Here is a 25,517-nt window from a genome sequence, read left to right as displayed (position 1 = left end):
AACTAGGGTCTGGAGAAAATCCCCAGCAAACCAGCGGCCCTATGGAAGCCTAACTGTTAAAAGAAAAACAAACAGAAAAGAACAACATCATCAACAAAAAAAGCCCCCCCCCCCCCCACAAAACCCATTCAAAGCTCAGCAACCTCAAAGATGGAAGATAGATAAGCTCACAAAGATGAGAAAAAAAATCAATGCAAAATTGCTAAGAACTCAAAAAGCCAGAGTAATTCTCCTCCTCCAAATGATTGCAACACCTCTCCAGCAAGGGCACAGAACTGGGCTGAGCCTGAGATGGCTGAATTGACAGAAGTAGGCTCCAGAAGGTGGGTAATAACAAACTTCACTGAGCTAAAAGAGCACATTATAAACCAATGCAAAGAAGCTAAGAAGCATGATAAAACAATACAGGAGCTGACAGCAACAATATCCAGTTTAGACAGGAACATAACTGACCTGATGAAGCTGAAAAATACAACACAACAGCTTCACAATGTAATCACAAGTACCAATAGCAGAATAGACCAAGTGAAGGAAAGAATCTCCGAGCTTGAAGATTATCTTTATAAGACAGGCAGAGAAGAATAGATAAAAAAAGAATAAAAAGAAATGAACAAAACCTCTGAGAAATATGAGATTATGCAGGGACCAAAGTTACAACTGACTGGGGTACCTGAAAGAGACAGGGAGAACAGAACAAAGTTGGAAAACATACTTCAGGATATCATCCAGAAGAACTTCCCCAACCTAGAAAGACAGTCCAACATTCAATTTCAGGAAATGCAGAGAACCTCAGAAAGATACTCCATGAAAAGACCAACCCCACGATATATAATCATCAGATTCTCCAAGGTTTAAATGGAAAAAAAAGATGTTAAGAGCAGTCAGAGAAAAAGCCCAGGTCACCTACAAAGGGAAGCCCATCAGACTAACAGTGGACTGCTCAGCAGAAACCCTACAAGCCAGAAGAGATTGGGGGCCAATATTTAACATTCTTAAAGAATTTTCAACCCAGAATTTCATATCCAGCCAAACTAAGCTTTATAAGTGAAGGAGAAATAAGATCCTTTACAAACAAGCAAATGCTGACTGAATTCATTACCACCAGGCCTCCCTTGCAAGAGCTCCTGAAGGAAGCACCAAATATGAAAAGGAAAAAGCATTACCAGCCACTACAAAAACACACTGAAGTACACACACCAGTGACACTATGAAGCAGCCACATAAACAACTCTGCAAAATAACCAGCTAGCATCATGATGACAGGATCAAATTCATACATAACAATAATAACCTTAAATGTAAATGGGCTAAATGCCACAAATTAAAAGACACAGAATGGCAAGCTGGCTAAAGACACAAGACCCATAGGTATACTGTCTTCAAGAGACCCAGTTCATGTGCAAAGACACACGTGGGTTCAAAATAAAGGGATGGAGAAAAATTTACCAAGCAAATGGAAAACAGAAAAAAGCAGGGGTTGAAATCCTGGTTTCTGACAAAACAGACTTTAAACCAAAAAAGATTAAAAAAAAAAAAAAAAAGACAAAGGCATTACATAATAGTAATGGGTTCAATTCAACCAAAAGATCTAACTATCATAAATATATATGCATCCATTACAGGAGCTTCCAGATTCATAAAACAAGTTCTTAGAGACCTGCAAAAAGACTTAGACTCCCACACAATAATAGTGGGAGATTTTACACCCTACTGACAATATTAGAAACATCATTGAGACACAAAATTAACAAAGATATTCAGGACCTGAGCTCAGCTCTCGATCAAGTGGACCTGACTTGATATCAACAGCACTCTCCACCCCAAAACAACAAAATATACATTCTCCTCATCACCACAGGGCACTTACTCTAAAATTGATCACATAATCGGAAGTAACACTCTTCAGCAAGTGCAAAGGGACTGAAATTATAACAGTCTCTCAGACCACAGCACAATTAAATTGGAGCTCAGGATTAAGAAATTCACTGACAACCACACAACTACATGGAAATTGAACAACCTGCTCCTGAATGACTCTTGGGTAAGTAACAAAATTAAGTCAGAAATTAAGAAGTTCTTCGACACTAATAAGAACAAAGATACAATGTACCAGAATCTCTTAGATGCAGCTAAAGCAGCGTTAAGAGCAAAATTTATAGCTCTAAATGCCCACATCAAAAAGCTAGAAAGATCTCGAGTTAACAACCTAACATCTCAAATAAAAGAACTAGAGAATCAAGAGCAAACAAACCCCAAAGCTAGCAGAAGACAAGAAATAACCAAGATTGAAGCTGAACTGAAGGAGACAGAGACATGAAAACCCCTTTTAAAAAAAAAATCAATTAATCCAGGAGCTGGATTTTTGAAAAAAAAATTGATAAAATAGACAGATTACTAGCTAGACTAATATAGAAGAAAAGAGAGAAGAATCAAAAAAACACGGCCAGGCGTGGTGGCTCAAGCCTGTAATCCCAGCACTTTGGGAGGCCAAGATGGGCGGATCACGAGGTCAGCAGATTGAGACCATCCTGGCTAACACTGTGAAACTTCGTCTCTACTAAAAAATACAAAAAACTAGCCAGGTGAGGTGGCGGTGCCTGTAGTCCCAGCTACTCTGGAGGCTGAGGCAGGAGAATGGCGTAAACCCGGGAGATGGAGCTTGCAGTGAGCTGAGATCCGGCCACTGCACTCCAGCCTGGGCGACAGAGCGAGACTCCGTCTCAAAAAAAAAAAAAAAAAACACAACCAGAAATGATAAGGGCGATATTACCACTGACCCCACAGAAATACAAACAACCATCAGAGAATACTCTTAACACCTCTATGCACATAAACTAGAAAATCTAGAAGAAATTGGTAAATTCCTGGACACGTACACCCCACCAAGACTGAACCAGGAAGAAACTGAATCCCTGAATATACCAATAACAAGTTCTGAAAATGAGGCAGTAATAAATAGCCTACCAACCAAAAAAAAGAAAAAAAAAGCCCAGGACCAGATGGATTCACCACTGAATTCTACCAGAGGTAAGAGCTGGTACCATTTCTACTGAAACTATTCTAAACAATTAAAAAGGAGGGACTTCTCCCTAACTCATTCTATGAGGCAAGCATCATTCTGATACCAAAATCTGACAGAGATACAACAACAAAAAAAGAAAACTTCAGGGCAATATCTTTGATGAACATTGATGCAAAAATCCTCAATAAAATACTGCTAAACTGAATCTAGCAGCACAGCAAAAAGCTTGTTGGACTTCTGGGGAAAATGGCAGATCGGAAACTGGACTAACCTGCAGCTCCCACTTGAATGGACAGCAGAATGTGGAGACCCACGCTATAAACTTTTGCTCCAAGAACTACCACAGGAACATACCAGGATGTATGGGAGGCTGGTAGCCTGGGACAGTTCTAAGCCCTGCTCATCAGCTGTCTGGAAATAAATTAAGTGATATTGGCTGAGCACAGTGAGAATGAGACTGGCCTTTCAGGCTGCAGGCTGCCTGGGAGCAGGGTGAGTCCAATGGCTGCCAGCTTTCTCCCACTTCCCTGATGACCTGTGTGATGCCACAGAGGCAGCCATAATCACCCTGGGAACATAACTCCATTGGTCTGAGAACCACACCCCCACCTTCCCATGGCAGCTGCAGCAAGCCCCAACCTAAAAAAATCTGAGCTCAGACATGCCTAACCCTGCCCCTACCTGATGGTCTTTCTCTACCCGCCCTGGATAGCTAAACACAAAAAAACATAATTCCTTGGGAGCTCTAGGGCCCTGCTCACCACCTGAGAAACCTGAATACTTACCCAAAGGCAAACCTAGGGCAAACTTGTTTCCTCCCTATACAACCCCAGTTGATTACACACTTGAAAATGCCACCTCCTGGCTGAAGGCCAACCAACACAAATCCAGTGTACCTAACAAAACTACAACCAAAGATCTTCATGGAGTCCACTTTACCTCCCTGCTACCTTCTCCAGAGCAGGTGCTGGTATCCACAGCTGAGAGACCTGAAGACAGATCACATCACAGGACTCTTTGCAGACACTCCCCAGTACCAGCCCAGACCCCAGTAGCTCTGCCAGGTGGCTAGATCCAGAAGAGAAATAACAATTACTACAGTTTAGCTCTCAGTAAACCCCATCACTAGGGGAAAGGGGAGAGCACCACATCAAAGGAGTGTCCCATGGGACAAAATAATCTGAACGGCAACCCTTGAGTCCCAAATCCCTCTGACAGAGTCTATCCAAATGAAAAGGAACCAGAAAAACAATTCTGGTAATATGACAAAACAAGGTTCTTTAGTAGCCCCAAAAATGTACACTAGCTCACCAGCAATGGATCCAAACCAATACAAAATCTCTAAATTACCAGAAAAAGAATTCAGAAGGTCAACTATTAAGCTAATCAAGCAAGCACCAGAGAAAGGTGAAGTCCAACTTGAAGATACCAAGAAGGTTATACAGGACATGAATGGAAAAATGAATGGAAAAATCTCCAGTAAAATAGCATAATTAAAAAACAATCACAACTTCTGGAAATTAAGGACACATGTAGAGAACAGCAAAATGCACTGGAAAGACTCAGCAACAGAATTGAACAAGCAGAAGAAAGAGCTTCAGAGTTTAAAGACAAGGCTTTCAAAGTAACCCAATCTGACAAAGACAAGGAAAAAAAAATCAAAAATAATGAACAAAGCCTCCAAGAAGTTTGGGATTAAATTAAACAACCAAACCTAAGAATAACTGGTATGCCTGAGGAAGAAGAGAAATCTAAAAGCTTGAAAAACATATTTAAGGGAATAATTGAGGAAAACTTACCTGGCCTTGCTAGATATCTAAACATCCAAATACAAGAAGCTCAAAAAACACCTGGGAAATTCATCACAAAAAGATCATCGCCTAGGCACAAAGTCATCAGGTTATCTAAAGTCAAGATGAAGGAAAGAATCTTAAGAGCCATGAGGCAAAAGCATCAGGTAACCTATAAAGGAAAACCTATCTGATTAACAGCAGATTTCTTAGCGGAAACTGTACACGCTAGAAGGGATTGGAGTTTTATCTTTAGCCTCCTTAAACAAAACAAGTATCAGTCAAGAATTTTGTATCCAGCGAAACTAAGCTTCATAAATGAAGGAAAGATACAGTCTTTTTCAGACAAATGAATGCTGAGAGAATTTGCCACTACCAAGCCAGCACTACAAAAACTGATAAAAGGAGCTCCAAATATTGAAACAAACCCTTGAAATACACCAAAAAAACTCCTTAAAACATAAATCTCACAGGACCTATGAAACAACACAATGAAAAAGACTAAGGTGTTCAGGCAACAAATAATACAATGAATAGGACAGTACCTTATATCTCAATACTAACATTGAACATAAATGGCCTAAATGCTCCCACTTAAAAGATACAGAACGGCAAAATGGATAAGAGTTCACCAACCGGTACCGGCTGTCTTCAAGAGACTCGCCTGACACATAAGGATTCAGATAAACGTAAGGTAAAGAAGTGGGAAAAGATATTCCATGCAAATGGACACCAAAAGCAAGTAGGAGTAGCTATTCTTATATCAGACAAAACAAACTTTAAAGTCACAGCAGCTAAAAAAGACAAAGATGGACATTATATAAGGATGAAGGGATTAGTCCAACAAGAAAACATAATAAATAAAAAGGACTGTAGGCAGTAGAGACAGGTACAGGAAGCACCACACTACCCTATTGACACAGCCTGGATTCAGAGTTCAGCAGATCTTGAGACAACGAAAATAAACTTGGTAATAATAATAAAAAAAGAAATCAAGATGGAAATTTAAACATTTTTTGAACTGAATGATGATAGTAACACAACCTATCAAAACCTCTGGGATACAGCAGAAGTGTTGCTAAGAGGAACGTTTAGAGCATTGACTTCAACAAAAAGTCTAAAAGACCACAGATGGAAAATCTAAGGCCACACCTCAAGGAGCTAGACAAACAACAACAAACCAAACTCAAACTCAGCAGAAGAAAATAAATAACCAAGATGACAGCAGAACTAAATGAAATTAACACACAAAAAAAATACAAAAGATAAATAAAATGAAAAGCTGGTTATTTGAAAAGATAAATAAAATGGATACACCAGTAGTACGATTAATCAAAAAAAGGAGAGAGAAGATCCAAATAAGCTCAACTAGAAATGAAATGGGAGCTATTAGAACCAATACCACAGAAATACAAAAGACCATTCAGGGTTTCTGGTATAAAAATAGGCAGATAGACTAATGGAACAGAATAGAGAACTCATAAATAAAGCCAAATACTTACAGCCAACTGATCTTTGACAAAGCAAACAAAAACATAAAGTGGGGAAAGGACACTTTATTCAACAAATGGTGCTGGGACAATTGTCAAGCCACATGTAGAAGAATGAAGCTGGATGCTTATCTCTCACCTCATAAAAGAAATCAACTCAAGGTAGATCAAATACTTAAATCTAAGACCTGAAACCATAAAAAATCTAGAAAATAACATTGGAAAAACCCTTCTAAACACTGGCTTAGGCAAAGACTTCTTGACCAAGAACACAAAAGCAAATGCAACAAAAACAAAGATAAATAGATGTGACTTAATTAAACTGAAAAGCTTCTGCACAGCAAAAGAAATAATCAGCAGAATAAACAGACAACCCACAATGTGGGAGAAAATCTTTGCAATCTATACATCTAACAAAGGACTAATATCCAGAATCTACAAAAAACTCAAACAATTTGGCAAGAAAAAAAACAAATAATCCCATCAAGAAGTGGGCTAAGGACATGAATAGGCAATTCTCAAAAGAAGATATACAAATGGCCAACAAACATATGAAAAAATGCTCAACATCACTAATTATCAGGGAAATGCAAATCAAAACCACAATCCAATACCACCTTACTCCTGCAAGAATGGCCATAATCAAAAATCAATAAATAATAGATGTTGGCATGGATGTGGTAAAAAGGGGACACTCCTACACTGCTGGTGGGAATGTAAATTAGTGCAATCACTATGAAAAACAGTGTGGAGATTCGTTAAAGAACTAAAAGTAGAACTACCATCTGATCCAGCAATCCCACTACTGGGTATCTACCCAGAGGAAAAGAAGTCATTATGTGAAAAAGATACTTGCACATGCATGTTTATAGCAGCACAACTTGCAATTGCAAAAATATGGAACCAGGCCAAATGCCCATCAATCAATGAGTGGATAAAGAAAATATGGTGTATATATATACATACACACACACACACACACACACACACACACACACCATGGAATACCACTCAGCCATTAAAAAAAGAATAAAATAATGGCATTTGCAGCAACCTGGGTAGAATTGGAGACCATTATTCTAAGTGAAGTAACTCAGGAATGGAAAACCAAACATCACATGTTCTCACTCATAAGTGGGAGCTAAGCTATGAGGAAATAAAAGCCTAAGAATAATACAATGGGCTGGGGACTCTGGGAGAGGCATGAGAGGGGTGTGAGGGATAAAAGACCACATACTGGGTACAGTGTACACTGCTTGGGTGACTGGTGCACCAAAATCTCAGAAATCACTACTAAAAAACTTATTCATGTAACCAAACACCACTTGTTTCCCAAAAGCCTATTGAAATGAAAAAATAGATTAAAGACTTAAATCTAAGACCTCAGACTGTGACACCTGCTACAAGAAAACATTGGACTAACTCTCCATCCAGGACATCGGCCTGGGCAAAAATTTCCTGAGTGATACCCAACAAGCATAGGCAATGAAGGCAAAAATGGACAAAAGGGGTCACATCAAGTAAAAAACTTCTGCACAGCAAAGGATACAGTCAACCAAGGGAAGAGACAACCCACAGAATGGTAGAAAATATTTGCAAACAACTCATCTGATGAGGTATTAATAACTAGACGATAGAAGAAGCTCAAACAACTCTATAAAAAGTCTAATAATCCAATTTTTTAAATGAGCAAAAGATGTGAATAGACATTTTTAAAAGAAGATATACAAATGGCAAACAGGCATATTAAAAGGTGCTGAACATCATTGATCATCAGAGAAATGCAAGTCAAAACTACAATGAGATATCATCTCACCCCAGTTGAAATGGCTTATATGCAAAAGACGAGCAATAACAAATGCTGGCAAGGATGTGGAGAAAAGGGAACCCTCATACACTGTTGGTGGGAATATAAATTAGCACAGCTACAAGGAAGAATAGTTTGGAGGTTCCTCAAAAAACTAAAAATAGAGCCACCATAAGATCCAGCAATCTCCCTACTGAGTATACACTCAAAAGAAAGGAAATCAGTGTATCAAAGAGACATCTTTACTCCCATGTTTGTTGTAGCACAGTTCACAATAGCCAAGATTTGGAAGCAACCTAAGTGTCCATCAACAGATGAATGGGTAAAGAAAAGGTGGTATGTATTCACAAAGGAGTACTATTCAGCCATAAAAAAGAATGAGATCCTGTCATTTTCAACAACACAGATGGAACCAGAGGTCATTATGTTAAATGAAATAAACCAGGCATAGAAAGACAAAAATCACCTATTCTCACTTATTTGTGGGATCTAAAAATCAAAACAATTGAACTCATGGACATAGAGAATAGAAGAAGAATTGTCAGAGAAGCTAGGAAGGGTATTAGAGGGTGGAGGAGAAGTGGGGATTGTTAATAGGTACCAAAAAAAGCTAGAAGGAATGAACGAGACCTACTATTTGATAGCACAACAGGGTGAATGCAGTCAATAATAACTGTAAATTTTTAAGACTTAAAAAGTAGAATTGTATTGTTAATTCCACAAAGGATAAATGCTGGAGGGGATGGAGACCCCATTCCCCATGATGTGATCATTATGCATTGCATGCCTGTATTAAAACATTTCATGTACCCCATAATAATATATACACACATATACATATACCATGGACTACTACTCAGCCATAAAAAGGAACGAAATCATAGCATTCACAGCAATCTGGATAGAATTGAAGACCACTGAAGAATCTGGATGGAATTGAAGACCATTATTCTAAGTGAAGTAACTCAGGAATGAAAAACCAAACATCGTATGTTCTCACTCATAAGAGGGGGCTAAGCTATGGGAATGCAAAAGCCTAAGAATGATACAGTAGACTTTGGGGACTCGGGGAAGCATGGGAGGTGCATGAGTGATAAACGACTACACATGGGGTACAGTGTACACTGCTCAGATGATGGGTGCACCAAAATCTCAGAAATCACTGTGAAAGAACTTCTTAATGTAACCAAACCTGTTCCCCAAAAAGTATTGGGGGGAAAAAAAAAAGCTTATCCAGCTCAATCAAGTTGACTTCATCCCTGGGATGCAAGGTTGGTTCAACATATGCAAATCAATAAATGTGATTAATCACATAAAGAGAACTAACACAAAAACCACATGATTCTCTCAATAGAGGCAGAAAAGGCCTTTGGTAAAATTCAACACCCCTTCATGTTAAAAACTCTCAATAAACTAGGTATTGAAAGAACACATCTCAAAATAATAAGAGCCATATATGACAAACCCATAGCCAATATCATATTGAATGGGCAAAAGCTAGAAGCATTCACCTTGAAAACAGTGACAAGACAAGTGTGCCCTCTCTCACCACTCCTATTCCACATAGTATTAGATGTTCTAGCCAGGGCAATCAGGCAACAGAAGGACACAAAGCATATTCAAATAGGAAAAGAGGAAGTCAAACTATCTTTATCTGCATATAACATGACACTATATCGACTGCAGAAAACCCCATCATCTCAACCCAAAAGCTTCTTAAGCTGATAAGCACTTCGGCAAAGTCTCAGGATACAAAGTCAATGTGCAAAAATCACTAGCATTCCTACACACCAACAACAGGCAAGCCAAGAGCCAAATCATGAATGAACTCCCATTCACAACTGCCACAAAAAGAATGAAATATCTAGGAATACACCTAACAAGGGATGTGAAGGACCTCTTCAAGGAGAACTACAAATCACTGCTCAAGGAAATCAGAGAGGACACAAACAAATGGAAAAACATTCCATGCTCATGGAGAGAAAGAATCAATATTGTGAAAATGGCCACACTGTCCAAAGTAATTTACAGATTCAATGCTATTGCCATTAAACCACCATTGACATTCTTCTCAGAATTAGAAAAAAACTATTTTAAAACTCATATGAAACCAAAAAAGTGCCTGAATAGCCAAGACAATCCTAAGCAAAAAGAACAAAGCTGGAAGCATCACGCTACCTGACTTCAAGCTATGCTACAGGGCTACAGTAACCAAAACAGCACGTTTATGGTACAAGAACAGACATACAGACCAATGGAACAGAATAGAGAACTCAGAAATAAGACCTACAAAGACACACCTACAAACATCTGATCTTCAACAAACCTGACAAAAACAAGCAATGGGGAAAGGATCTCCTATTCAGTAAATGGTACTGGGAAAACTGGCTAGCCATATGCAGAAAACAGAAACTGGACCCCTTCCTTACACCTTACACAAAAATTAACTCAAGATGGATTAAAGACTTAAATGTAAAACCCAAAACCATAAAAACCCTAGAAGAAAATCTAGGCAATAACATTCAGGACATAGGCACGAGCAAAGACTTCACGATTAAAATGTCAAAAGCAGTTGCAGCAAAAGCCAAAATTGACAAATGGGATCTAATTAAACCTAAGAGCTTCTGCACAGAAAAAGAAACTATCATCAGAGTGAACAGACAACCTACAGAATGGGAGAAAATTTTTGCAATCTATGCATCTGACAAAAATCTAATATCCAGAGTTGATAAGAAACTTAAACAAATTTACAAGAAAAAAAAAACCATCAAAGTAGGCAAAGGACATGAGCAGACACTTCTCAAAAGAAGATATACATGTAGTCAACAAACATATGAAAAAAAACTCAACACTGATCATTAGAGAAACGCAAAGCAAAACCACAATGAGATACCATCTCATGCCATCAGAATGGCTATTATTAAAAAGTCAAAAAACAACAGATGCTGGTGAGGTTGCAAGAAAAAAGGAATACTTTTACACCATTGGTGAGAGTATAAATTAGTTCAGCCATTATGGATGACTGTGGTGATTTCTCAAAGACCTAGAGACAGGAACACATTTGACCCAGCAATCCCATTACTGGGTATATGCCCAAAGGAATATAGATCATAAAGATACATGCACACATATGTTTATTGCAGCACTATTCACAATAGCGAAGATATGGAATCAACTTAAATGCCCATCAATGGTAGACTGGATAAAGAAAATGTGGTACATACACACCATGGAATACTATGCAGCCATAAAAAGGAAAGAGATCATGTCCTTTGCAGGGACATGGATAGAGTTGGAAGCCATTATCCTCAGCAAAATAACACATGACCAGAAAACCAAACACCGTATATTCTCACTTATAAGTCAGAGCTGAATGACGAGAACACATGGACACATGGGGGGAAACAATACATATTGGGGCCTGTTGGAGGGGGGCTGTGAGGGAAGGGAGAGCATCAAGAAGAGTAGCTAATGGGTGCTGGGCTTAATACCTAGGAGATGGGATGATCTGTGCCACAAACCACTGTGGCACATGTTTACCTATGGAACACACCTGAACATCCTGCACACGTACCCCTGAACTTAAAATAAAAGTTGAAGAAAAAAATAGAAAATCACAGATTGTCATCTCAAACTCTTCATTTTTCTGAATATGATATAAATTTGTATCTTATAAAAGAAATCATACTAAGATATTTTTTAATTGCTATTGTATGCTGTACATACCAGGGAAATAGTTGATAAGCTTCAAAACAAGATAAAATCCAAAGTGTTTTTATTTTGTATTATTACCTGGTTATTATACCTATTATGTTTCTATACCTTTACTTTTCACATTTTTTCCCAAATAACCAAAATAACCTTAGAATATTTTTAAGGTAATAGCCCTCCTTCCATGTGATCCTTACTCATTTGGGGGCCATTTAATGAGAAAATATTCTTTCCTTTCAGGATATTATCTCTAGTGGGGTAAAAAAAAAAAAAAATTAACACTAAAATACTTCAAAAATAATAAGATCCCACGGGCAAAGTCCTGCCATGAGATATATGATGGTAACCTTCGCTAAAACAAACAGGAGTGGCATGTCTGTTCTCTAAACACAAAATTTACACCAGTGAATTTTACTCCAAGTGGAAACACCCAATTGCTATGGAGTTGACTTTACACCAAATGACAACAATTAATCTATGACAATCTGGTTGGCTTAAAGGGAATTTTCCTTGATGTCTTGCCATTCCTGTATTTAATCCATAACCATTCTTCATTCAGTCTAGAAACAAAAGATATTTGAGGGGCTTTAAAAATAGAATCAGCTACCCGTTGTTTATGCATAGGGTTTTAAATGGATGGTCAACCTGTTCTGTCTTAACAGTTTCGCCAGAAAATTAGACTCTGGAAAGGGACGATGTGTATGCACGTCAGAGCCCTAACAAGCACTGAGGGTGCCAGGCCCTGATGTTGGGTCACGCAGGGAGGAGGAAGGCCCCGCATGCGCGGGACTCACAGCCTGGCTATAACTCTGATCCTGTCTCTAATGAGCCGGGGTAGAAATTAAAAATAATAAATAAAGAGTTCAGGAGCAGGAGACGGGCACATTCCTAGTGAGCCAGGCTCTGTCTGGTGAAAACCCGGTTGAAATACAAACAACATTGTCCAGAAGCACACAACTGGCACAAAGGAGATAGGGTCTGAGGCAACCTCAAAGGGCAAGTAGGTTTTGATTAGTCAAAGGAGCAGGGAAAAGAGCTTCCTAATAGAGAGAACAGCACAAGCAAAGGTAGGGGATATGAAAACACACAGCACATTCAGGGAACAGCCAGACGGCAGCTATTAATCCCACATCTTTGAGAAGGGAGTCGCACAGCACACGCACACACTGAGAGCGGACCCGCGTCGCTCCGGTCCTGATCCCATTAATTATAAGAAGCTCAGCATCCAGCTTCCTTATTCTCATCTCATTAGGTAAAAATGACAGAACTTGCATGGTTAGGAGGAACGTTTTTCACTCCAGCTAGAATGGTTATTAGTCCAAAATTGCTATACTTTCTCCACGATTTAACATACACTTTCAACATCATTAGCTTGTAATATGTCTCACCCTCTACATTAATTTACAGTCATCGACTCAACACAATGACTCTAAAATAATACGAGGAATGACTGCTCTAGTCTAGAATCTGTAAGCAGGAAAACGGAAATTACTTTTTATTTACTAGAAGGGCTGTGATCCAGTTCAGCCAAGAACTCCTCTTTGACAAATTTTATGAGAAAAATAAAGTAAGAAAAGTCAAATTGAAATATGGACATGACAAGCATTCGTGAGTTAAAAACCAGATATAAGGCACATGGGTAAAACACATGATTATCTAATTATAGGAGTCCAATAGATAAAGAGATTTCTTACAGTTCCCGAAATTATCTGAATAGATATTGTTACGAAGAAGTGAAAGGAGGAAAGGTGAAAATGGTTTGCTAGGAGGCCTCCTTCAGAAAACCACTGCCGAGCTGAACATCAGTATTTGTACAGAGCTGTAAAAGGGGTTTAACTCTGAAGACTTTAAACAATATGCACTAATAATTCCCACTCTGTTTAAGGTAGAATACACATATACATGCATCTATTTCTGTGTATATGTATGTATATACATAAATCCTCCAAAAACAACAAAGAATTGAAGTGCCCAGAGCTGCTTAGAAAACACAGAATGGTGCCTCCTACCCAGAAATGTCTTTAGCTTATCAATTAGCAGAATTAGCAGGAGGAGAAAAAAAAAAAAAGCAACAGATTTTTGCTTTAGGAGAGTATCTAAATTCTGCAGGTGAGTCCTACCACAATCAATCCTGCCATAAAGTACCTTTGCCTGAGGACATCTGATAAAACTCATCCAGCTAGAAGGGTGGATAAAAGTGTGTGTTCTAAACACTGGGCAGAGTTTTCATTTTGAAATAATATATAAAGAATGATTATTCTTTACCTCCATCCACAAAACAGGCATTTTTCCCTGATTTTCTGCATCTTTTATTGAACTAAATGATGCCCCCCTAACAAATGGTAGGATAGTTGCCTCGACACAAGAATTTCTCTTGGCTCTTCCCATGCCCTCAAAGTGAGTCCAATTCTCAGAGGACAAAAGCTCTGGTAAGTGCTAGATCTAATGAGGATGATGGAGATGCCATAAGCACCTTCCGAAAGTCAGGGACCTGTGCTTTGTGTATGCGTGTATTACCTCATGGGATCCAAAGGAAGCCCTGGGGTGGGCCACTTAGTTGCCCCAACTTTAAGATGAGAAAACTGAGAATTAAAGAAAAATAATAGAGTTATTTTTATAGCCCAGAGAGCTACCCTCCTCTAGAGCCCTAAAATGTCCTCTCAATGTCTTGAAAAGCGGTCATCATATATCAGCCTAAGACAGAATTTTTTTTTCTCTAAAAAAGAGTCTTGCCCTGTCACCCAAGCTGGAGCACAGTGGCAAGACCAGAGCTCACTGCAGCCTCCAAAGTACCTGTCATATGGTTTGACTGTGTCCCCACCCAAATCTTATCTTGAATTGCCACATGTTGAGGGAGAGACCTGGTGGGAGGTAACTGAATCATCGGGGCAAGTTTTTCCCATGCTATTCCCATGATAGAGAATAAGTCTCATGAGTTTTGATGGTTTTAAAAAGAAGCATTCCCCTGTACAAACCCTCTCATTTTTCGCCTGCTGCCATTTATGTAAGATGTAACTTGCTCCTCCTTGCCTTCCGCCATGATTATGAGGCTTCCCCAACCACATGGAACTGTAAGTCCAATTAAATTTCTTTCTTTTTTACATTTCTCAGTCTCAGGTATGTCTTTATCAGCAGCATGAAAACGGACTAATATAACCTGGAACAATAGGTGTGTGCCACCATGCCAAGCTAATTTAAAAAAAATTTTTTTTTTTAGAGACAGGGTCTTGATATGTTGCCCAGGCTAGTCCCAAACTCCCGGTCTCAGACAATCCTCCTGCCTCGGCCTCCCAAAGTGCTGGAATTACAGGTGTGAGCCACCATGCCTGGCCAAGAAAGGACTTTTCTTAAATGCCTTATACTCACAGCAATGTGCAGCTGTAAAGTGCACTTACTGCCTGGCCTCGAGCTGCACACACACCGTGGGGAGGGTGCGCCAGCTGGTGGGTCAGGCAGAGACAGGACCTGTGCCCATTCACACTCCTCTATGTGCCTCCCACAACGTCTCAGGGAGACAAACTGTGAGAGCAGGAAAGAATCAACTGGTAAGCTAATAACAACAGTCAACATGCAGTGAACGCTTAAGATAGTCCAGGCAGTGCCCTGAGTCTTCAATCACCGAGCCACAGAGGACTCTGCTCACTCTAGGCGATGGTTGGTAACAGGTGTCAGTCTGACACTGAGGGATGCCCAGACGGCTGGTGAAGCTCTGCTTCTGCGTGTGTCTGTGAGGGTGTTTCCAGCAAGGGCTGCACATGTGCCTGCAGACTGTAGGAGGAAGACTTGCCTTCAATGTGGGCAGCACTGTCCTGTGGACTGAGGGCCAAGGTTGGAGAAAGCAGGAGGAAAGTGGGAGTGCTCAGCCAGCTCCCTTCCCAAGCAGGATGTCTTTTCTCCTCCTGCCCTTGGACATCAGACTCCAGGTTCCTTGGTTTTGGACTCTGGGACTTGCACCAGCAGCTTCCTGGGGGGTCTCAGGGTTTGACCTCAGACTAAGGGCTGCACTGCCAGGCATCCCTAGTTCCGAGGCTTTTGGACTTGGACTGAGCCACACCACCAGCCTCTCTCCTCAGGAGCTGCACTAGGGAGCCAGGGACAGAGCATTCAGGTGGTCTGTGGTGGGTGTATTAGTCAGGGTTCTCTAAAGGGATAGAACTAATAGGATAGAGAGATATATAACAGGGAGTTTATTAAGGAGTATTAAACTCACACTATTACAAGGTCCCACAATAGGCCATCTGCAAGCTGAGGAGCTAGAAAGCCAGTCTGAATTCCAAAGCTGAAGAACTTGAAATCCAATGTTCCAGGGCAGGAAGCATCCAGCACAGGAGAAAGATGTAGGCTAGGAGGCTAAGCCAGTCTAGTCTTTTTACATTCTTCTGCCTGCATCTATCCTAGCCATGCTGGCAGCTGATTAGATGGTGCCCACCGAGATTAAGGGTGGGTCTGCCTTTCCCAACCCATGGACTCAATATGTTAATCTCCTTTGGCAACACCCTCACAGACACACCCAGGATCAATACTTGGCATCCTTCAATCCAATCAAGTTGACAATATTAGCCATCACAAGTGAGACCTCACCTCTCTGATCATGTGAGCCAATCCCCTCTAATAATCCCCTCTAACGTATATACCCATATCTCCTATTGATTCTGTCCCTCTAGAGAACCCTGGCTAGTATGTCCCAGTTCCTGCCCAGCTAGGAGTCAAAGCTCAGCAGGCTGGCCCACCCCTTGGCTCCTCACCCTGGGATGGGCAGCGTGTCCCGCTGAGGCCTCAGGATGAAACACCTGCTGAGGGAAGCAGGGCTTGTTTCCTTCCTCTGCCATCCAGACATGCCACCTTCCTGTTTATGAGGATGATGGAACAGACAGCCCTGCACACATATTGTGGCTGTAAAACATCAGATTTCCTGCAGGACCATGCTGATGATTAGCCTCAGCAAACTCTTGTCTTTTTGATCACCTTTACAAGTGGAGCCTCCAGACAGACTCTTTACTCAAGGGGATGACATCTAAACAATAGCACCACTAGCTCGGGGTGCCGGGATTAGAGGGATTATTTTACATTTAAAATGTTATGCTTTTGCAAATAATTTACACAATCAGCATGCATAATGAATGTGGTTGGATGAATGAATGAGAATGAATGAATGAATGAATGTTGCTTTTGTTACTCAACATTGAAATGTCTTCTGCCTAAGCCCCCCAGTTTGCGGTTTTGGAGCTATGTATATACACATATCTCCAATTGGGAAGGACATTGAAAAGGCACTAATCTAGTGCCTTTTCAAAATAAACTGCTCATGTGTCTGATTAAATTTTTTAACCAGACTGAAGTAAATGGTGAAATATGGTTCATTAGACTGCATACTCTGCTTAAGTCATTTAAGTTCCATGTTTGCATCCCAAAGATTTCCATTTTTAGGGCTCAGGGATGTATCCCTTAAGATGTGCAATGGCAACTAATTCCTCAAAGGTACCCACCCACTTATGTCACCAGAACTTTGGGATCAGGGGAATTAAGTTCCAACTGTGTCCTGAGCTTTTTCAGCCATTGGAAAAGCAAATAAAACGTATCTGTAAGTGAGTTGAGGAATGTTTTATATGCTGAATGCTGAGATAAAACTGACAGGAATACAGCTCATCGTGTTGAAACAACTGAGAAAAACACGTTGAAAAGAAGTAAAACAATATAAAATAGAGCTAGAACTCGCAAATGATAAGTAATTTATTTTCCTCTCACCCCATATTGGATCACAGAGGAGAGTGACGTCATTATTTTATTATTTATAACAACTGGGACTTAGCCATATGATAACTTGGCTGAAGTATCTGGATTTCAGACCATTTTTTTCTTCTTTTATCATTAATCATTCCTCCAGCCAAACACTGAAGCTATGGAAATGCAGAGAGCCCAAACTCACAGCTGTTGTAAGTGTTGAAGACTGGCTGCCAAATACCATGCTTGCATGTGCACCATTTGGGCCAAAGATGGTGCAAACAGAGAACCCTGTGCAGTGCTAGCAGCAGAAGGGGTGTGAGAGGTCATCCGGTCCCACTGCTCATCTTCCTGGTGGCCAGAGGGCAGATGAGGTGGGTGAGGACCCATTTTGCAGTGAGGACATGAGCCTCCGTCCTGACTCTACCACCTCCTAAATGCACGACTTTGGGTGAGTAATACAAATGCTCCTGGTCTGTTTTCCCATTTGCCAAACCATCCTCCTCACCCTCACTCTCCTCCTCCTCGTGATGATACCCCTTTCCGACAGGTGCACTGCAAAGACAGAGACGGTTTGTACAAAACATTCTGCAAACTGCGCATCACTTCGTAGAGACCGGCTCAGCCAATGGGCTCCAGTCATTGGGGATTTTGTCACTGATGTTCAAAGACAGCACAAATCACTCGTCTCAAAAGGCCCGCCTCCCCATGCTGCCCCAGCGCGGTGCTGCCCAATACAGCAGCCGTTGGCCACGTGAACCTACAGCGCGCCAAACTGAGATATGCTGTAAATGGGAAATACACACTAGATTTGAAGGCTTACTACAAAAGGAAGAATGTCAAATATCTCATTCATATTTTTATATTGATTACACATGGAAATGACAATATTTTGATAAATCAGGTTGAAGAAAATGTATCATTAAAGCCGATTGTACCTATTTTATTCCATTTCTTTTAATGTGGCTACTAGATTTGAAATTGTGTCTGTGCCCACACTCGCATCCTTCCGGATACCCAACCTCTCTGCCATGCTGCATTTTCTCTTTCAGTGGTGCCCGCTGTAAGACAGCAGGCCTGCTGGGATAAGGTGTGTGGTTGTACCAGGCAGTCAAACCCTTGGCCTCAGTCTTCCAGTTATTGGAATCTTGCCCAGAAGTAAGAACTCATCCAGCCACATCCTTTCTTGCCTTTTGTCCTTGAAACTTTTGCTGGCAATTTTTGGGCTTTCTGTGGAGGGTATCATTTAAAACAAGCATCCAAGAGATATTTAGAATCTTAGAACTGATGACAGAACTGAGTATTATGAGTTGAATTGGGTGTCCCAAAAAGATGTTTTTAAGGTCTCACTTCTGTTATTGGTGCATGAGACCTTAATTGGAACAAAGGGTCTTTGCAGATGTAGTTAGTTAAGATGAGGTCAGATTGATTACGGGAGACCCTAATCCAACAAACTGCTGTCCTTAGAAGGAGAGGAAACACCACACAGAGACAGAGACAGCAAGAGTGGAGCTTGGAGAAACTGGAGAGACTGGCCAAGGAAGGCAGTGAATGGACAGCTAGCACCGGCAGCTGGAAGAGGCAAGGACGCCTTCTGCCCAGAGTCCCAGAGGCAGCACGGCCCTGCCGACACCTCAGTTTGGGTGTTCTGGCCTTCAGATCTATGAAAAAATAAATTGCTACTGTTTGAAGGCACTCACCCTGGGGTGCTTCATTCAGCAGCCCTGAGACATTAATACATCAGAACCGGGGACAGAACTCCATGTATAGTCCAGCATGCTCTCCCAGACAATGGAAAGAATTCATTTTGCAGATTCACACCCAAGTAACAGTGTTTCTAAAAAAAAATACATATTGTATCAGCAACTGCAAAATGCCAAAAACAAACCATAAAGAGGACATTCTGTAGAGTTCCACTTATGAATATGTAATTGAGGGACAGAAAGCTGACCAGGGGCTCCCTGGGGCCAAGCGTAGAGCGAGGAACTAATGACAAGTGAACAGGAGGAACATCTGGGGCTGAGGAAAATGTCCTGCATTTTGACATTTCTGGCAGGTTCATGAGTACATACATTTTTCAAAATTCTTCAAATTACACTTTCAAATAAATATAGTTTATTTTCAGATAAGTTGATAAAAACCTAAACATGGTATTACAATAAACTTTGATATTATACTATACATTTTAAATAAATGCTAAATCAACAGAATACTCAGTATCATGATTTGGCATTAACATAGGCACTGATAAGGTGTATAACTTCCACATGTTTAGCGTCTAGAGCGGTGTCTATACTGAGCCGTGAACACCATTATACCTTGAGTTGCAGTGCTCATGGCATAGCTTTAAATTATTTTCAATTTAAGGAAAGATTTTTATGCTGAAGATAATATGAAAGTGAAAAATTGTTAACAAAGAACATACTTATAAAATTGCATTCAGGTTATAATTTTTAATAATAACATTTTTAATATATTCATAAATACTTTTTCCACTGTTTAAATATTTCACACCACGTATTGTATAATTCTGGTAGGTCACTTAACATTTCATTTACACTTTCTGAACCTTTCTTCACAATTGATTTTTTAATCCATTTGAAGTAACAAGTGGAAATAAGCAAATAAATCACCAAGTGTATTCATCTTTAAAGCTAGATGGATCAGATTTAAGTCACGTTATGAAAAATGACAAAATACCAATACTTCATCTTTAAAAACTGCTAAAAATCAGAGGTTAATCATAAATGTTCTTGGCTTATCAACAGACTAAGTAAATGATGCAAAAAAAATTTTAAGTAAAATCAGATTTTGATGAAATTTTAGCCTTGCAACAAGGACACTGTCTGCCACTAGTATAAGATCTCAAGAAGATTCCTGCACCCTGTCAGCTAGACAGTGACCCCATCTACAGGACTTACCAGTTGACGTGATGAGACTTTGTTGTTGCCAATGCTCCTAGAAGAGCTGTGGTACCTTTCAGGAATAAAAAGAAGGAGGAAAAAAAAAAAGCTGTAGAAGGTCAGATAAGCATTGATAAAATCTCCCTGCACATTATCATAATCCAGGAATTTCAATGAGCACAGTTAGAAATACCTTAAAAATTTTTTTTGAAAAAACAGAAAACATCTGGATGTAAAAGGATACATTTGACAAAAGTAATGATCTACAATGAAATTATTTACATGCTTCTGTCTTTTCTTCCATACTACACAATTTCACCTTGCAACTGATTAACCAATTAGAAATTGGGAGAAGGTGGGACTTAGATATTACTTGGTAACTGATAGAATGACTGTTTGCTCCATAAATTGTCAAAATTATACATGCATTTCAATGTTTATGGAATTTCAACTACTCTATTGTTACACAAGCCCAATACTAAAGTAAAATGTGCATGTCAGCATTATATTACTATGGTCAGGTTTTTAAGAGAATTCACATAAGGTAGAATTCTTTTAAGTAAAATTATTTGTTAGTAATATCATACTGGATATTTAAAATGCATTAATTTTTCAATGACCACGAAACCAATACCATTGAAACTTTCAAACCACCCCAGCCCCTAGAACACAGGGCATGGCTTGCCAGGGCCTAGTAGGTTTGCTTACCTAACTACACAAAACCAACCTAACCAGCTTTGGCTCTAATAAACAGAGCCTGTCATTAACACATAGGTTACCCTCCTTTGTGACTCATAGTTTTACTCAAATAAGCAAAACTCTGCCCAGAATTGTGTCCCTGCTGACGTTTATTTCACAGGACTTCTGAGTATAGCTATAGCTGCCCACCTATCGTCTTAAAAAATTCTCACTGCTAGCTGCAGTTCCTTCAGCATCTAAACAAAAGGAAATTCTTGGGCGAAACAAAGCTGATCTGATGGTTTTATCTTTATCCTGCGAAAACTGTGTGGCCCAACTTCAGCAGTGCAATTACCCTTCATCATGTTAACAGCCTGGCCATAAGGAATTCTCCAGGGTAATACTATCCACAGGGCTATCCTGATTCTCACTGTGTCATTGCAGGATGCCGCTAATATCTTTTGAAATAAAAAACAAGATTACAAACGAAATGGTGACAGAACAGCTCATTGTTTCTGTGTTTGGAAGGGAGGAAGCTAAGCTGAGTCTTGATCACAGTTAACAACTGCGAAATGGGGGCTCCTCCTTTCCTCGTTAGCTCACCGTACCGGGAAAATACAAGGGAACTGTGACCATGTCAGAAACTGGTTGGAATGAAATATAATTGGGAAGAAATATGTGTCCTTACCCTATCTAGGGAAACTAACCTTCCTTTCTGAAAAGTCAGACAACGGAGGCTATTCTTGTGAGTAGAGTAGGAAAACAGGCTGGGGCCCTGATTAAAGTGCACTTAGAAGGAAGCTTGGTCTGTGGAGTGGCCGTCATAAGCAGACCGATCAGCCTGCTCTGCTTGTCTTGTGGAAGACCATTGCACACACATAACAGGGAGTGAACCCAGTTTCCATGTTTTAAATTACAAGTGAGTGCAGTTTCCAAGACTTCACATTGCCTCCATGGTGCTGGTTAATTAGGAACACCTGGATCAGTCCACCTATAAATCACCCCATTTTTGAGGATTATGAAAACCACAGATTAATTCCAAATTTCCTCCTGATCATGAGCTCCAGCAGGAAGATTCTCATATCTCTTCTTTACCCTGAATTCATGTGTACTCAGGAAATACAAACAGACTACAAAACAGAATATAGCTAGCTTTTGCCACAGAACTGAGATGTCGTCAGCAGAGACTCCTTCAACAAATATTTATTGAGTGCTAATGATGAGCTAGACATAGTTCCGGATGCTGAAGATACAACAGGGAACAAAACAGACCAACATCCCTGCCCTCCGGGAGGTGACGAAAGGATGCTGTGTCTGAGAACAAGGATCCATCCATTAGGCCCGGGGTCCGGATCATATTAGAGACAGATTCCAAATTCAAGACTATGCATTGAGCACTTTCTGAATGCTTGGCACTAAGACAAAGACCGTTCCCGAAAAGCTTATTAAAGTCAATCGAATAGCCACTATTTACTGAGCTGCAACTATAAACTCTGCGAGGCACTTCGCAGTTTATCATTTAATAACAGGGTTACACAGGTTTTATTATCCCCGCTCAAACCTAGAGAGGTTAGCTTGCCAAAACGGCCAGGTGTGGTTGGACTAGAAGAAAAGAGCAAGGGCAGATCTTCTGGTCAGAGTCTGTACTCTGTTCCCTCACTACCACTCCTTCTACTACAGGGGTCCTCAAGCCCAGGCCAGAGACTGGGACCGGTCCCTCGCCTGTTAGGGCAAGTGAGTGAAGTTTCATCTGTATTTACAGCTACTCCCCATCCCTCCCATTACCCCCCGAGCTCTGCCTCCTGTCAGATGAGCCCAGGCATTACAGTCTCACAGCACAAACCCTATTGTGAACTGCACATGTGAGGGATCTAGGTTGCGCACTCCTTATGAGAATCTAATGCCTGATGATCTGTCACTGTCTCCCACACCTTCAGATGGGACTTTGTAGTTGCAGGAGAATAAGCTCAGGGCTCCCACTGATTCTGCATTATGGTGAGTTATAAAATTAATTCATTATATATTGCAATGTAATAATAATAGAAATAAAGTACACAATAAATGGAATGTGCCTGAATCTCCCTGAAACCATTCCCATCCCCCACCGTCCATGGAAAAATTTTCTTCCACAAAACCAGTCCCTGGTGCCAAAAAGGTTGGGGAGGGTCAACTGTTCTGTGTAAAGAGTGGGGGCGCTTTACCTATGCGAGCCCATAGAAATACAGTCGACCCTGAACAACTTGGAGGTTAGAGGAACTGACCTCCTACACACTCAAAAATCCAAGTAAATTACTGACTCCCCAAAAACTTAACTACTTACAGCCCACTGTTGACTAGAAGCCTTATAGAAAACATAAACAGCTGATTAACACATGTTTTTAGATATGTATTATATACTGTATTCTTACAATAAAGTCAGCTAGAGAAAAGAAAATGTTATTAAGAAAATGATAAGGAAAAGAAAGTACATTTAGAGTTCTGTCCTGTCATTATTGATCCTGTAAGTTTATGTCTCCTGCTTAGAAGATGAATTCTTTATGAAATGCTAGGCAACTGGAGCTACAGACCTCAAGCAATTCAACGTTTTCTAATAATGTCATGACGTTTCTGCTTCTTGGGACCAATTCCAGCATCACTAGACGTACTTCCTGTGGATCCCACAGGGTTACACAACGTGTTCGATATTGCATGAAGCACGAAGAAAAATATGCAAGATCTGCCAGGATCACTTCTTACTGCAGTGAGAAACTTACTGGAGAGACAGACTTCTCACACAGAGATGGTGCGTGTCACATGGTGTTTGCAGCGAATACTCCCGTCAGCGCAACGGCAATAGGAGGTAGCTACAAAATTACCGTGGCATGCACTACAGTTAATTTTATGCAGTTTTGATTTAATTTTACATCTTTATGTTTGTGACATTTTTCTCAACTGTGAATGGCACACTGTATGGTCTGTGTTTCTATGCGTAAGTTTTGAGATATTTTAACTTTTTATAATAGATTTGTACATATTTTATGGTAGTAAATGATAAAACAGATCAGTATCTACATATATTTTATGCATTCATGACATCTCTAACTTTTTCTTAATTTTTTCAATATTTCTAGGCTATGCAGTTTGTCTATAGGTTTTTCCAAATTGTCACAATCTCCAAAAAACGTTCCATTACATTTATAGGAAAAAAATGCACATATATGTGGATCCACACAGTTCAAACCTGTGTTGTTCAAGGGTCAACCGGATACCCAAATTAGGAGTTTAAATCAAAGTCAGGAGAGCAAAAATGTAAAACTGAAAAAGTGTTTTCAGTTGTCAGAGCTGAGAGAAGAAGGGGTACGTGCTTGAGGAGTTGAGGGGGGTTATGTGTGAAGAGTTAAAGAATGAAGAACAGGAGCTCAGACTCACAGGCAGGTGAGTCACAGTGGCTGGGGGGGTCAGGAAAGCACTCAGGCTGACGTCATACACAAAGCAAGGACTCAAGAGCCCAGATGTCATGTGGGGCAACAGGCATGCCGAGGTCCTGTGAGCAAAGTTCATAAAAGGAAAGGTGATTTTAAAAACAGCTATGGGATAAACATTCTTTTTTCTACAGGGCATTTCAGAAGATAAGTCTATTAACATTTGAAAAGTGTTCAACAGCGTAGAAGGGATACACAGTCCCGGCAGCACAGCTTATAATTATGCCAAAGGCAAAGGTGCTAGTTTATCTCTTGAAAGCCAAGCGACATGCAAGTGACCCTTGTATTATTACACCCACATTCAGACGACAGCATCATCGTTCTCCAGGACAGCCCCACCAAACACCCCACAGACCCACCATCCCCACCGGGTGCTGAATTCACGTTCCCATTCTTACAACTACTTTCAAACCTGGAACAGCATCTCCTCCTTCAAATCCAGCTCTCGATAATATAGTTATAATTTTGTCTGATATTCCGGCATTTTTTTAACTCACAAGTTTGAGATAATGGGCCATTCCTCAATATTCAGTTACTCAGCTAAGTAGCCACAATATTAAACATAGAAGAACTTCAATAGTTGAGATTGTGAAGCCAAATTACTGATTTTATAAAATTCAGATTTTTAAAGTTTATGTTTGAGTCTTGCTATTTTTTTTTCCCCGCTCTTGTTGCCCAGGCTGAAGTGCAATAGTGCAATCTCAGCTCATTGCAACCTCTGCCTCCCAGGTTCAAGCGATTCTCCTGCCTCAGCCTCCCAAGTAGCTGGGATTACAGGCAGGTGTCACCATGCCTGGTTAATTTTGTATTTTTCAGTAGAGACAGGGTTTCTCCATGTTAGTCAGGCTGTTCTTGAACTCCCAACCTCAGGGGATCCACCTGCCTTGGCCTCCCAAAGTGCTGGGATTACAGGTGTGAGCCAGGGCGCCTGGCC

General features: G+C 40.3%; 1 long non-coding RNA gene across 1 annotated transcript; it reads right to left on the bottom strand.

Moving 5' to 3' along the window:
* Positions 1 to 16,318: 16,318 nt before the first annotated feature.
* LOC103876686 lies at positions 16,319 to 25,257 on the bottom strand. Its single transcript, XR_002516484.2, has 3 exons — positions 20,463 to 25,257; positions 19,242 to 19,378; positions 16,319 to 18,771 (listed from the first exon to the last, which is right to left on the bottom strand). It is a non-coding gene; the product is annotated as an uncharacterized LOC103876686 (long non-coding RNA).
* Positions 25,258 to 25,517: the final 260 nt, after the last annotated feature.

The sequence above is a fragment of the Papio anubis genome, chromosome 14 (assembly GCF_008728515.1).
Source record: "Papio anubis isolate 15944 chromosome 14, Panubis1.0, whole genome shotgun sequence".
NCBI lineage: Eukaryota > Metazoa > Chordata > Mammalia > Primates > Cercopithecidae > Papio > Papio anubis.
This window is presented reverse-complemented; position numbering and strand designations above follow the sequence as displayed.